Consider the following 13549-nt stretch of genomic DNA (forward strand, 5'->3'; position numbering starts at 1 on the left):
TTTTCTCTGGCTAATCATTCTGACTCAAAGTACTTCCTGGTGGCCTGTGCATCAGTCAGCCAAAACGAATTCTGGTGTGAGAGTTTCTGGGAGGATGACAGGACATATTGTATCCTCTCTCCTCCTTTTGACCCTTTTCAAATTCTTCTGGATTGGTTTTACATAATATGGGCTGGCATGTACTCCCTCCTTTCAGTTCAGTTCAGTTCAGTCCCTCAGTCGTGTCCGACTCTTTGGAACCAATGGACTGCAGCACACTAGGCTTCCCTGTCCCTCACCAATTTCTGGAGCTTGCTCAAACTCATGTCCATAGAGTTGGTGATGCCATCTAACCATCTCATACTCTATTGTCTACTTATCCTCCTGCCTTCAATCTTTCCCAACATCAGCATCTTTTACAATGAGTCTGCTCTTCACATGAGTTGGCCAAAATATTGGAGTTTCAGCTTCAACATCAGTCCTTCCAATGAACACCCACAACTAATTTCTTTTAGGATGGACTGGTTCGATCTCCTTGCAGTCCAAGGGACTCTCAAGAGTCTTCTCCAACGCCACAGTTCAAAAGCATCAATTCTTCAGCTCTCAGCTTTCTTTATAGTCCAACTCTGACTTCCATACATGACTACTGGAAAAACATAGCCTTGACTAGATGGACCTTTGTTGACAAATTAATGTCTCTGTTTTTTAATATGCTGTCTAGGTTAGTCATAACTTTCTCTCCAAGGAGTAAGCGTCTTTTAATTTCATGGCTGCAGTCACCATCTGCAGTGATTTTGGAGTCCCCCAAAATAAAGTCAGCCACTGTTTCCCCATCTATTTGCCATGAAGTGGTGGGATTGGATGCCATGATCTTAGTTTTGTGAATGTTGAGCTTTAAGTCAACTCTTTCACTCTCTTCTTTCCCTTTCATCAAGAAGCTCTTTAGTTCTTCTTCACTTTCTGCCATAAGGGTGGTGTTATCCGAATATCTGAGGTTACTGATATTTTCCCCAGCAATCTTGATTCCAACTTGTGCTTCATCTAGCCCAGCATTTCTCATGATGTACTCTGCATATAAGTTAAATAAGCAGGGTGGCAATATACAGCCTTGATGTACTCCTTTTCCTATTTGGAACCAGTCTGTTGTTCCATGTCCAGTTCTAACTGTTGCTTCCTGACCTGCATACAGGTTTCTCAAGAGGCAGGTCAGGTGGTCTGGTATTACCATCTCTTTCAGAATTTTCCACAGTTTATTGTGATCCACACAGTCAAAGGCTTTGGTATAGTCAATAAAGTAGAAATAGATGTTTTTCTCTCTTGCTTTTTCGATGATCCAGCGGATGTTGGCAATTTGATCTCTGGTTCCTCTGCCTTTTCTAAAACCAGCTTGAACATCTGGAAGTTCACGGTTCACGTATTGCTGAAGCCTGGCTTGGGGAATTTTGAGCATTACTTTACTAGCGTGTGAGATGAATGCAATTGTGTGGTAGTTTGAGCATTCTTTGGCATTGCCTTTCTTTGGGATTGGAAGGAAAACTGACCTTTTCCAGTCTTGTGGCCACTGCTGAGTTTTCCAAATTTGCTGACATATTGATTGCAGCAGTTTCACAACATCATCTTTTAGGATTTGAAGTAGCTCAACTGCATTATCTTTGCATCAGGTAGCCAAATATTGGAGCTTTAGCATCAGTCCTTCCAGTGAATATTCAGGATTGATTTCCTTTAGGATGGACTGGCTGGATCTCCTTGCAGTCCAAGGGACTCTCAAGAGTCTTCTCCAACACCACAGTTCAAAATCATCAATTCTTTGGTGCTCTGCTTTTTTTATGGTCCAAATTTACATCCATATCTGACTACCCGGAAAACCATAGCTTTGACTAGATGTACCTTTTTTGGCAAAGTAAAAATGTACCTTTTTTGTCTCTGCTTTTTAATATGAGGTCTACATTTGTCATAGCTTTTCTTCTAAGGAGCAAGCATCTTTTAATTTCATGGCTGCAGTCACGATCTGCAGTGATTTTGGAGCCCAAGAAAATAAAGTCTGTCACTGTTTCCATTGTTTCCCAGTCTATTTGCCATGAAGTGATGGGACTGGATGCCATGATCTTTGTTTTTTGAATACTGAGTTTCAAGTCAGCTTTTTCGCTCTCCTCTTTCACTTTTCATCAAGAGGCTCTTCAGTTCCTTTTCTCTTTCTGCCATAAGGGTGGTGTCATCTGCTTATCTGAGGTTATTGATATTTCTCCTGGCAATCTTGATTCCAGCTTGTGCTTCACAATGGGCTTCCCTCCCTTCAGCCCCTCCCAAATTCTCCTGGTTAGTTTTCAGCAGCATGGAGTTCTTTATAGGGTCCTCCTGTTGTGAGACCACTCAGGCAAGCTGTAATCATCCTGCCTGGCCAAGATGGGCAGTTTCGCTTCCATAACACTTTTAGCCCTCTGCCTGGACTTCCCTGTTCACAGCTAAGGTTTCATCTGACCCTCCTAGATATCTCTGGCCATGGCTTCTGAGGATGTGTCCTTCCCAAATACTGCCTGAGAGGACTTGCTCACTGATGCGGGTCTGTATTGAACTTTAGCTTAACCATGTGCCTTCAGAACTGATTCCTTCTTGAGAAGAGGAACTATCTCTGCTACTCTTCCTTTGCTATACTCCATATGATCCATCTCTAACCCCGGGTAATGCTAGTGATAAAGAACCTGCCTGCCACTGCAGGAGACATAAGAGAGTCAGGTTCCATCCCTGGGTCAGAAAGACCCCCTGGACGAGGGCATGGCAACCCACTTCTGTATTCTTGCCTGAAGAATCCCATGCACAGAGAAGCCTTAGGGCGCAGTCCTTAGGGTGACAAAGAGTCGTACACGACTGAAGCACTTAGCACGCAGACACATACGATCCATCTCTAATCTGAGATGGGTATTCACTGAGTGTGTGGGGTAGTTAGGAGCACGGTGCATGACATTTGCCTTCTTGGAAAAATTTCAAAGCATTAACATCAGCCAGTCCCTCTCATAAGGCAATAATGTAAATATCTTTTTATTACTAGCCTATTTCTGTTTTGTGACAGAGGAAGTAAAACTAGTGGAAAAAAAGTTATTTTCTCCTACGTACCATCCTATTATGTTGAAAATAAGTGAGCTCTGAAGAAAATAACTAAAATGTGATGTACTTGGTTAGTAACTGATTCTTTAAATTGATCATGAGGCAGTCAGCACAATAACATGGGTGATTTTCCCATCAGTAGAAGGAGAATCACTACAGAAATATCAAAGGGCAAAGAGAGACACAAGATTAACAGCCATAGCTCTTCTGAGTTTATTAGAGAATGGATTTTTACAGGGCTTTAGGACAGAATCACTGATTTAGTGAATTGTGAAATTACAAAATCAGACTGGTAACATGCTGAGCTGTTTACAAGCTAATGTTTATGAATGAAAAGTAGACAACACGGATGAAAATGAATTTATATTGTTTCTGTACCCTATTGTATGATTTCCCAAAGGCTATCTTAACACATGACATGTATCTTCACTAGAGGAATAATTGGGTGTGCTGGTGGATTTGTCTTAGGCCCAGCTCCTGGTGGCCAGTAAATAGGGGTTTCCTGTCCTACCTGGTATGATTCCAGAGCAGTAAGATCCTTCTTGTGACACTTGAAACACTAGTGATTTACCCCTTTGGAGTGCATTGATCTCTTTATGTGACCATCTCAAAAAAGGCAATAATTTCTTCCTTGGTTAAGTAAGAGATTTTTGTTTCTAATACTAGAGCTCGAAGGTTTTATGTGTGTGGTAGTAATGATGAAAAGGACAGAACATTGAATAAATAAACTGTAATTTTATCCTAATACGAAGTTATTTGGTAAACTGATTCCTAAAACTGACATTTGAACTGTCAGCCCCAATCATTCAGGATATGTTTGATGAACTGATCTCATGAAACTGCTGGAGACAATACAAAATCAAAGATGCTTTCGAACCCAAAACAAATGATGGACCCCACAATAAGACAGGACAGAGGAACAAGGACCTTATTGCATGATTTTAATAACTTTTTGCCCTTGGGCAAGACATTTTTCTCCAAATGAAACTCTGAACTTTACCTGGAAATTGAAGTTGAGTAGAGAAAAGAAAGGGGGTTGGCTTAGAGGATCTTAGGTCGTGTAAAATGACAGCTATTCCCACATGGCTGTCTCCAAGAGGCCTGACTTTGACGCTCAGCTGAAACATCTGCAGAAAATATGAAGAAAACACACCCACATACAACTCAAAAGAGGACCCTTCACATGTGGCTGTTGGAATTGTTAACCAAAGAGTCAAAGCAAGTCATAGGCCAAAAGTTCACTGTAAACATAAGATCACAGAACTAACCCATTGCAATCCATGATTTGTGTCAGTGCTAAATAATCCCCATAAATAATAAAAATAGAAACTTATTCTTTCTGGTACTTTAGACCTTACAAAGACTCTTCCTTTCAGAGGACTAAGGCTTTGAATTACTCTCCTCATTTTACACATGTGGAAGCTGAGGCTTCATGAAGCTGAGTCCTTTTATAAAGTCATGCAGGAGAGCCCAGACTTATATGCAAATGTTCTGATCACAAACCCTAGATAATTACACCAATTTTTAGAGCCCAATTAAACATTGCCATGATATATTACCTTTAGAAAATTATATCCTGGAGTTATCTTCCCAAAGTTTTATTAGAGGAAATCAAAACTAATTAACTAATCTAAGGACTACTGAATCAGTTGATAAAATAAACCAGACTTGCCCTCTCTATTTGTCAGTTCTAAACAAAGAAACTGGAATGAATGGGGCTGGGGCTTTAGTGTCCATCTGGAAGATATCTTCTTTGCAACATTGCTGTACATCACCATATGGGTCAGAGAACCAGACTCATCATCTATATAAATATTGTTGTTAAATTACTTCTCATTGTGAAGGTTTGAGCCTCATTAGATCTAGAATAGAGAGAACACATTAGCTCAGTGTTTACAGCTAACTACTGTTTCCCATTTTAGATTTAGTTCAATAAATTTAGCAAATGACACTGAAAACAGCCCTTACTTGCTTGAAAGATATAATTGAAATGTATTATAGCATTAAAATATTACAACCGGATACAAACTTTATCTATTAGCAGTTCATTTTCATTAAAAGCTTCTAGTTTGGAGGACCCAATGGATACCACTTGGAAAGTAGAAAGAGTGAAATCATTAAGAATGCCAGTGACAGTGATTTTTTTTTTTTTGTAGTTGTTTGTTTCTGCTTTGTAAAAGAGAATTGTAAAGGGTTGAAGAATTTGAGAAAATTGCAAGTGAATTTGTGAAGTCAGTTTTAAAAGGCTAGGCTCTACCACTTGTAATATTTATGCTGTGACTGGGCACCAAGTTTAATATGCTGGAGGTCTGCGGATTGCACAAGCAATGGACCGCTCACATTTGCAATTAGCCACTCACACCCTTGTTTTTCCTCACAACCCAAGACGTTGATTATGTGATTATTGGTATAACAATTAGTACACGTGAAGAGCAAAACTCCCCAGAAGCTTCCTAAGAGTGTTTTTTCATTGAAAGCCTCAAACATGAACTAATTAGGTTAGAAAGCACAGGAGATGGTCCACAACATATACGCTTATTGTGCAATAGAAATTGTCCCCCCCCAACCAGACCTACATAGGGATGGTTCTCTGCTCCAGCACAGACAGAGTGGAGGTGGTGGTGGTGATGGTGGGGGTGGTGTGATATAAAGGGAGTGGGAAGCCATCCTATTCTCAGATACATCTTCCTCACTATAAGCTGACGCTGAAATTTTAAAAATAACTAGACAAAGGATAACCCAGAGGAATATACAGAAACTTAACCATCTTTCAGAATGACTTTTTCTCTTCCTCCCTTCCTTCCTTCTTTCCTTCCTCCCCTTCTCCCCTCCTTCCTTCCCTTCAATTACATTCTGCTTCTAGAAATATGGCAAATTGAGCAAATAAATAAACAAATAAACCTTGAAAAACCTTTCAGTACAACCACTTAGAAAAGTAGATAAAATATCTTAAAATATTACAAATATATGGTTGAGGTCACAAGAAAGAAAGGGCAATTTTCATATACTTACTGGCAGTAATAAATTGTTAACTATATGAACCAATTTAGATGCTTGAGGTTGGTATATTGACAGAAAGTCAGCAGAATTACAAGTAGAATTTGACAAATGTTTTAACACATAAGATTTTAATCCATTTCAAAAATCTAGGACTAATATGTTTAGGAAGCACCATTTAGGAAAAATATATAGAGTTTTCAAACAGTGCAATTAAAAGTTTGATGTAATGGGCAATGGGCAATGCATATGGAACTTGCCATTCTGTATTTAAGAATCTGCATTCTTCATACCTCGGGGAATCACATCATTCTGACTCTTCCATATGGTGCCTCAGCCACTTCTCTTTGTCCCTAGCCACAAGCCTAATAAAGGAATTAACAAAGGGAGGAAAAAAAAAAGAATCTGCATTCCTCAGAAGTGTATATGGAACTTTTATGAAAAATGACCACATTCTAGGCTACGAATATATAAAAAAATAATTTTATAGACTATTTTCTCTGAAAACATGAAATAAAAATATAGCTAAAGAGAGGGAAAATCTATCCTCTTTCCTCTATATTTGGAAACAAAAGAAAAACAGTAGAGTTCTAAATTATTTGTGAGCAAAAATTAAGCTTAGGTGTGAGAAAAATGAAAATATTGAGAACTGAATGGTAGTGAAACACTCACTTAAAAGCTAGTGGGATGCAGCTAAAGCAGCACTCAGAGGTAAATGTACAACATTCAATGCCCTTATGAGAGAAGAAGAAAGACAAAAAACTAATGATCCTATTACAAATAAAAGAGTTAGAAGAAAAGCAAAGCAAGAATAAACACAAAGTAGAATGAAGCGAACTTAATGTAAGAATAAGAAATAATGCATTAGAGCAAAGTTTTGTGAAAGAATGCCAATAGAACCAAAAGTTGATTCTGTGAATGATGAAGAATAATAGGAATAACAATAAACAAAACTAATGAGAAATATAACATACATATCATATTAATAAATAATATTAACAATAAATATAAACACATAATTAGAGATTAAAGAAATCATAAGAATATAATATAGTATGACTTTAGAAAATATAGACCAAATGGAGAATTTCTTAGGCGAATACAATTTTCCATAACTAACTAAAGAAAAAAAAAACAGGAAGCTTAAATAAATTAAAGATATCAAACTGGTACTAAAATTTCTAGGCCCAAATTTCATTAGGTTCAGATGGTTTTAGGTGATTTTTACCAAAATGTCAAGAAAAGTAATAATTACATACTCTTTCAGAAAACAGAAAAATTTCACAACTAATGTAAGAGGCTAATATTGTTAATACTTTATTACAAACCAATCAAAAACAACACAAGAAAAAATATAGACCAAATCTTAATTAAAAATATAAATTCAAAAATATCAGATAAAGTCTGGTGAATTAAATTCAGCAGTGTATGTCAACGGAGAAGGAAATGGCAACCCACTCCAGTATTCTTGCCTGGAGAATCCCAGGGACAGAGGAGCCTGGTGGGCTGCTGTCTATGGGGTCGCACAGAGTTGGACATGACTGAAGCAACTTAGCAGCAGCAGCAGTGTATGTCAAAAATTAATCACCATAAAAAGGAAAGTTTTATTCAAGGAATATAAGAAAATTTTAATTTCAAGAAATCTATCATTATAATACAACACATTAGCACTCTAAAGAAGAAAAAGTTTATGAACATTCTAATGAATTAATAAAAAAAGCATTTGATAAAATTCAGCCTATGTTTATCAGGAAATCCTCTTAGCATACCATGAACAGGCATAAAACTTTGTAACTTATAAAAGGCACCTATGGAAAATCTTTAGCAAATATCCTTGTTGATGATGAATCTTTGGTTGTATCTTATTAAAGTCAAGAGAAGAAAAGTATGCTTATTATTATTAGTTTTACTCTGCATTGACCTAGGTATTATGGTAAGATATGAAAAATAAAACATAAATATTGGAAAGGAATAAACACTTACTCTTAAATTATTGTATAGGAGAAAAAATGATTCTACAAACTGTTTGAACTAATAAGAGAGCTTACTAAGGTTGTTGGTAAGATGATCAATACATAAAAAGCAATGGTACTCTATGTATGAACAACAAATATGTATAAAATGTAAATTAAAAAGAAGGTGCCATTAAGAACAGCAACAACAGCACACAAAAATGTGTGCCTATAAATAAATCTAGCAAAAGATGGAGAAACTTAGGAACCTAAAGTCTTAAAGCTGAAAAAAGTAAAAGAAAAACTGAATAAATGAAAAAAAGTACACCTTGTTTTTTAGGGATAGAATCAATACACTGTCTTGGATTTCTCCCACATTGACCTATAATTACAATGAAACTCCAACCAAATTGATAATAGGATTTCACAAACGCATCATAAAATGTTTCATTGGAAAAACATAGAGCCAAAATAGCCATCAGAATCTTAAGAAGAAAAGTAGGGGAAAATTTGACTTGTTTGACAAAAAACTAACACTAAAGTGTAGCTGGTAATGACATAGCAATAGACAAAGAGATTAGAAATAGAAAAAGAAGACCCAGTAGCAGACTTAATTATACATAGGATAAGGTGTACAACACAGGTGGCATTACATATCACTGGAGGAAGGCGAGACTATTAAAAAAAAAAAAAGTTGCCTCCCATCTAGAAAAAGTAAAGTTAGATCTCTTCCTAACATACAGAAATAAATTCCAGATGGAAACAACACCAAAATGTGAGAAGAAAAACTGTTAAGCGTTTAGAAGAAAATACAGGAAAGTATTTTTATAATATTTTGATAGGGAAGGATATCTTAAGATTTGGAAAACATGAACCATAGGAAAAAAGATTACATTCTAACCAATATTTCTAATAAGTGACAATATACACAGAGACCAAGACACTGGTTTGGTAGTGATGGTGGATGCCTAGGAATCTGTTACTTAATGCTCTGTACACTTCAAATATTTGAAAAGACTCAGAGTTAAAAATTAAAAACAATAAGGACTAAAAGATACTTTAGAAAACGTGGAATAAAGTATAGGGCAGTAGAACTGGAAGTGATAGTTTGTTTTTCAACCTTCTTGCTTTTCTCTTTCCTCCACCCTCCACCCTGCTAAAGTATCATTTATACTACTTATAAGCACTTGCCTCTAGTCTCTTTCCAGTTCAGCTCAGGACACAATGCTTTAATGATGCTGAGATTATCTGAGGCTGACTATCGACAGAGTTATGACTAAGAGATTCTGCTCCAAGTCCCTGGAGGCATTTTTTTCTCTGACACATCAAGCAGTGTTTATTGGGTTTATGACAAAATATTTCTTAGGGGGTAGATGTATACTCATTTCCATAAATTGGCACCCAGTCACAGCAGGTCAATCCATTTATGAATGTTGAAAATGCCCATTCGGTGATAATTCAGCTTGTGAATTTGCACAGACAATTCCCAGAAGGGTTTGTTTGCAGTTTACTTGCTGTGATCCTCCCACTTGGCCTCACCTTATGTTGCAATTGCCCCAAGCTGCCAGCCCACGCAGCCCCACGTGGGTGAGGATGGTATGTGGTGAGGATCTCATTCTACCATTTGTTTTTATTATCTGAAGTCCTTTTCCTAGGACATTGGATTTCATAGGGAAGGTTTATTGTTTACACAGTTTGAGGTTGCATTTTACTAGGTTCTTGGGCTCCCTATGCCATGAAAAAGCTGAGTTTATGGTAACATGAAGACTGTTGAAGCCAGTCTGACCTGAGCTGCCCTCTTGACATGTGTGCATCTGTGGAAGGGTGATGGGGCCATTAGTTTACTTCTCTATCACTGGGAAATAGTCCCAAAGTACAAAGACAATGTAACATCAAGGTTAGTTCGGGATATAGTTGGACAAATACTGGCTTGACAAATGAAATCACATGCAGTTATGTGTACTAAAGAGCCAACTAAACTTAACTAAACTATTTAGCTCATGATGATTTTCCAGGAACACTAGATGAGTTCAGTGACCATTTAAAGTTTATTTTCATAGTTGAATTGGGGAGCTTTAGGTAAGTACAGATATTAAAAGAACTCTAAACACTAATTTCTGAAATTCTAAACTGATGCCATCAGCCCGAGGTTTTGATCACTACTGCAACACAGTGATCCATCAACTCGGCCAGGTCTGTGTGATGGACACTGATGGCACTCTGCCCTGACCACCTATGGTTACTTTAACCCTTCAAGTGCTTCCTTCCTCTAGTTTTGATCTGTCTTTGTTGCAATGGCCCAAACCTGCAGAGAGATGGAACTGTTGGGCCTTTAGGACTTCCTCCCGCCATACTGCCAGTGGCCCTTAGTAGATGACAGCTGGGGCTTTGACCTTCAGAGGCCAACCCCCAGCTTCAAATAGGATCACAATGATTCTGAGCAATATCTTACTCTTCAGAATTCCTCCAAAGGATCAGACTTCTTGCTTGTCTGTAGCCTGTATCCCACACTCTTTCAGTGACTTCTCCTGAGCAAAAGACAAGAGATTGGGAATATAAAAAGAAAACCCAGTAGCACACTTACTTATACCTGTCCTTAATGGGACACATACATAGGCTTCCCAGGTGGCTCAGTGATAAAGAATACATCTGCTAATGCAGGAGACTCAGGAGACATTTGATCCCTGGGTTGGGAAAACCCCATGGAGGAGGAAATGGCAACCTACTCCAGTATTTTTATCTGAGCACACAGGCAGGACACATACACGGACATATTTATCTCAGCCTTGGTCACTAGGGAACCTAGTAGAATACACAGATGGTTTATTAGAGCTTTTCAGAGATGGGGAAGAAAACTGAGGGACCCCAAACTGTTGAGGTGGCTGAGACTGAATCTATGAGTTGGGGGGAGCCAGATGGGAGAGTGGGGACGGTCCTCATTAGAGAAACTGAATGTTCAAAGAAAACATTAAGCAACTTCACAGGTTTGCCTGTGGACAATGTTTATCTAAGTTATTGGATGATCACCTCATTTCTTTGGATTTATTTTGCTGGTGAAGACAATTGTAGAGTTCCTTGCTTGATACTATGCCCCTCCATGACTCTGCCCTACTTCAGAATGATCTTCATATGTGAGTTTAAATAAATACAAGCTTGCCGTTTCCTCCAGAGACAGACTTTACAATCCCCAGCTTGGTAGGCTACTTGGAAACGTGTCTCAGAAATCATCTGGTTTGGGGAAACATCCATGTTTTATAAGGGTGTAAATTCTCTTCCATTTAGGGATCTAGTCATCTGAAGGGCACGTTATGGGCTTTGGCCCATTTGAAGAATTCTCTCTTTGTTTATGGATACACATATAGTAAAAGTTAAAAGCATGACTGGAAATGATAAACACCAAGCCAATACGGTGGTTTCTTCTTGGTGGGAAGGAGGGAGAGGAATGTGGCTGGAGGAAGGTTTACAGAGATACAGTTATACATGTATATTTAATTTAAGCTGGCCGACAGGAATATAAAGATTTTAAAAAAAATAGAAGTTTCCTCCAAATATTTTATTTCTTTTTAGAAAAATTTACTGGATTATAATTGATTTATGGTGTTGTATTAGTTCCAGGTATACAGCAAAGTGATTCAGTTATACATATACATATATTCATTATTTTTCAGATTCTTTTCTCATATAAGTTATCACAGAATATTGAGTAGAGTTCCCTGTGCTATATAGTAGGTCCTTGTTGGTTATCTATCTTATATATATTGATGTGTGTATGCTAATCCCATGTTCCTTATGTATTCCTTCCCTTATCATATTCCCTTTAGTAACTCTAAGTTTGTTTTCTATGTCTACAAGTCTGTTTCTGTTCTGTAAATAAGTTCAGTGATTGCTTTTCTGTTTCTGAATGAGAAAGACTCTAGGTGGAAGGGGGTATATCCCCTTTGTCCTTTAGGTACTCTACCTTTCTCCATCCACAGACCCCCTTGTTCTCTGGCTTCTGGTTGGGTTTATGGGGAACCTACTGACAGAATTTGGGTTTAAAGGAGGAGCATAAGAGTCAGGAATGTGTTTTCTCAATTCCTTCTATGAGGGCCTCTGGAGACCTAACTCCTGTAGGTCCAACATCTCCATGTCATCCTCCTTGAAACAGGCAGGGCTCCACAGAAGACACTAAGTACTCTCTAACTAGGTGATTTGAGGACAGTTTAATAAGGAGCTATGTATAAGTGACAGCAGAGATCTTATAGCACCTGGTTCCAGAAGGGAAAGGTAAGAGAGAGGTTTTGCAACAGAGTTAGAATTCTATTTTTCTCTTCTCTGCTTCTAAGATACATATGTGTTTTTTCAGTGACAAGAAAATTCTACTTGGGTCAGAGATTGAGGAGAGAGTTTATACTTTCCTCCAGCCTCCAAATTTGTCTTTCTACATGGGTATCTACTGAGAGCTAAATCAGTTATTACTGGACATCTACAATTGAGGAGGTAGTATGTTAGCCATCTTTGGGATACAGAATAGAATAAGGATTTGTCTCTGTTTTCGTGGCCCTTGCTATCTATCTGAATATGTAAGACACACATGCATGAAACCATCTGACTATAAATGAATCTCAGAAGAAATGTATAACTCATACATATAATATATATTTGCACATTATGTATATATAACAGTCAGTATGGATATGAGAGATGGTCCATAAAGAAGGCTGAGCACAGAATTGATACTTTTGAACTGTGGTGTTGGAGAAGACTCTTGAGAGTCCCTCAGATCAAACCAAGGAGATCAAGCCAGTCAATCCCAAAGGACATCAATTCTGAATATTCATTGATGCAGAAGCTGAAACTCCAATACTTTGGCCACCTGATTCGAAGAGCCGATTCCTTAGAAAAGACCCTGATGTTGGGAAAGATTGAAGGCAGGAGGAGAAGGGGACAACAGAAGACAAGACAGTTGGATGGTATCACCAAATTGATGGACGTGAGTTTGAGCAAGCTCTGGCAGATGGTGAAGGACAGGGAAGCCTGGCATGCTGCAGTCTGTGGGGGCAAAGAGTTGGACATGACTGAGTGACTGAACAACAGATATATAATATCTGACACTTTCTAGCTATATTGTCTTTGCCAGGTTGTTTTATTCTTCTGAGGTTTTGTTCACCTGCAAAAGTAGGGCTACTTTTAGGGTCAATATGATTAAAATGATAATTTTGTAAAGTTTATACTCTTGCCTAGTGTACACGTCTCCTTAGATGAACATCTCTACTAGACAGCTTAACTCTTACATTTAGCATTTTTCAACTGACTTCCTAATTTGCTCTGCACTTCCAAATATCCACTTCCATGATAGAGTTCCCATTTGAGTTAATGATGACTTTATTATGTCAAAAACCTTATCTTCCTATTTTCTTTTACATCTCACATTCCAGCCATTGGAAAATATTCTTGGATTTCCCTTCCAGTATATCTCAAGTCCACTCACTTCTTACCATGTGCACTATGGTCAGTGTGGTCTAAGCAACCATCATCTC

Source organism: Giraffa tippelskirchi, chromosome 3 (genome assembly GCF_054371585.1).
Source record: "Giraffa tippelskirchi isolate mGirTip1 chromosome 3, T2T-mGirTip1v1.2.pri, whole genome shotgun sequence".
NCBI classification, from domain to species: domain Eukaryota; kingdom Metazoa; phylum Chordata; class Mammalia; order Artiodactyla; family Giraffidae; genus Giraffa; species Giraffa tippelskirchi.